Source organism: Cucurbita moschata, unplaced genomic scaffold (genome assembly GCF_002738365.1).
Source record: "Cucurbita moschata cultivar Rifu unplaced genomic scaffold, Cmos_1.0 Cmo_Scf00443, whole genome shotgun sequence".
NCBI classification, from domain to species: domain Eukaryota; kingdom Viridiplantae; phylum Streptophyta; class Magnoliopsida; order Cucurbitales; family Cucurbitaceae; genus Cucurbita; species Cucurbita moschata.
Window position 1 is genome coordinate 8,066 of NW_019268959.1, and position 2,606 is coordinate 10,671.

Below are 2,606 nucleotides of genomic sequence, written 5' to 3' on the forward strand. Positions count from 1 at the left end.
GGGCTAAGTCAACTGAGGGGCAAAAATGTCATTTTGCCCCTCCAACCCAAATAGGGGTCCAAGGAGAATCCAGCCAGATTGCCTGCAAAAGAAAGAAGAGGTTAGAGAGAGGTTAGAGAGAGGTCGGCCGGGAAGATTAACGGACCACCGCCGGAATCCATCTCCAGACGAGACTCGTACCAGGATTGAGGGGCTATCAAGGCCTACGCACCATCAAAGCCTAAGAACATTTCGCGGGGTAAGGTTTCTGAACGATATTGCTCAGATCTGAGTTTTCCCCTACGTGAATCGACCCTAAAATGTTGAAATCTTCACCTAGGAACAACTCACGCACGGTCTGTGAAGAAGTTTGGCCGAGACCTCAACCCAAAGGCAGAGATCCGAGGGTCATCCGAGAACGGTGAGCGAACTTCCGGCGTTCTTAAATCCTCCGATAGTCAAGAAAAAAATTATAAAAAGAATACTAGGACGTAGCCTGTAACACGATCTAGAACGTTGCCGAAGGAATCANAATAGGCTGGCAAGGTTTTCTCCAGCCTATGTTAGTTCTGAGGAGTTGAAGGGCGAACGATTTATTGTTGGCCTGAGGGAAGAACTAAGGGGGAATGTGGCATCCCAGTCATCCTTTGTCTATACGAAAGCCCTTCAGGTGGCGACCCTGCTCGACTCGCCCCGTACCGACAAGCTTCAGTTGGGAATAGCACAATCATCCCACACTGCGGCCTAGGGAAAGGGGGCATACCCTAGCCACCCCAGAACTGGCAGACCACCCCGTGGCCGCACTGATAGGCGAGGGAGTGCCCCGGTACGGAACATGACCTCGTGCCCTAATTGTCGGCGTCCTCATACGGGGGAATGCAGAGCAGGAACAGGCGCCTGCTACAGATGCGGTCAGGTAGGGCACTTTGCAGTGGATTGCCCTCAGAGAAACGATCAGCGTGTCAACCTGCCTGCAGTACAGCATCAGAGGGGCCAAGCTGGCCAACATCAGCAGGGGCGAGCTGTAGCCCATGCAACAACAGCCAGGCAAGCTGACCAGCCTGACGCGGTTGTCACAGGTACGCTACCCGTATTTGGTCATCTTGCATTAGTGTTGTTTGATTCGGGTTCGACGCATTCATTCGTATCTGAAGAGTTTGTAGAGCTAGCACAGCTAGAGAAAGAACTTTTAGAGATTACCCTATCAGTATCTACCCCTGCTCACGAGCTGTTGCTAGCTACCCATAGGGTGAAGGGAGGTGGAGTAACGATAGCAGGGCGTGTCATCGAAGCTACACTGACAGTGTTAAAGATGCAAGACTTCGATGTCATCTTGGGTATGGATTGGCTAGGCGGAATCGCGTTTTGATAGACTGCGAGACCCGAATAGTGACTCTCAGGCTCCCGTCAGGGGACATCTTTACCTACAAGGGAGCCACTTCCAAAGGTGTCCCGAGCGTCATAACCTCGCTAAGGGCTAAGAAGTTGATTCGTAGTGGCGCAATTGCATTCCTAGCCAGCGTGACCTTAGATAATAGTAACAAACAAAAAACCTCATCGGTACACATCGTCAGGGAGTTCGTAGATGTCTTTCCGGAGGATCTGCCGGGTTTGCCCCCAGCTAGGGAAGTCGATTTTGGGATCGATTTAGAACCAGGAACGGTGCCGATCTCCAAGGCACCTTACAGGATGGCACCTGCANGTTGGTCCAGGTCACCAACGCAGCGGTGCAGAAAATCAAACAGAGGATACTCACCGCACAGAGTCGATAGAAAAGCTATGCAGATGTGCGTAGAAGGGACCTCAAATTTGAGGTGGGTGACCACGTGTTCCTGAAGGTGGCCCCTATGAGGGGGGTGTTGAGGTTCGGGAAGAAAGGGAAATTGAGCCCAAGGTTCATAGGCCCCTTCGAGATTCTGGACAGAGTCGGGGCTNGTTCTGTTTGTCAAGAAGAAGGACGGGTCCATGCGGATGTGTATTGATTACAGGGAATTAAACAAGGCCACTATAAAGAATAAGTACCCTCTCCCGAGAATTGACGACCTTTTTGATCAGCTACAGGGAGCAACGGTTTTCTCCAAAATTGACCTAAGGTCGGGGTATCATCAGTTGAGGGTCAGGGAAGGGGATATACCCAAGACAGCCTTCAGAAGTCGTTATGGGCATTACGAGTTTCTCGTTATGTCTTTTGGCCTTACCAATGCACCAGCTGTTTTCATGGAACTAATGAACAGGGTGTTTAAGGAATTCTTAGACACCTTTGTCTTAGTGTTCATCGACGACATTCTGGTATACTCTAAGTCAGAGGCAGATCATGAAATACACCTCAGAAAAGTCTTGACAATACTGAGAGCTCAGCAGTTGTATGCCAAGTTCTCTAAGTGTGAGTTTTGGTTGTCTGAAGTTGCGTTTCTGGGTCACGTGGTGTCAAGCAAGGGGATCACAGTGGACCCAGCTAAGATAGAAGCAGTGATGAGGTGGCCACAGCCGACCACAGTCACAGAGGTGAGGAGTTTTCTTGGGCTAGCTGGTTATTACAGAAGGTTTGTTCAGGATTTCTCCAAAATTTCCTCGGCGCTGACTCAGCTAACCAAGAAGGGCAAGCCCTTTGCTTGGACTCCAGTCTG

At 50.4% G+C, this 2,606-nt stretch overlaps 1 long non-coding RNA gene across 1 annotated transcript; it reads left to right on the forward strand.

Annotated features, from left to right (window-relative positions):
* The first annotated feature begins 34 nt into the window (after positions 1-34).
* Positions 35-463, forward strand: LOC111440563. The gene is made up of 2 exons (XR_002709953.1): positions 35-238; positions 320-463. It is a non-coding gene; the product is annotated as an uncharacterized LOC111440563 (long non-coding RNA).
* The last annotated feature ends 2,143 nt before the right edge of the window (positions 464-2,606 follow it).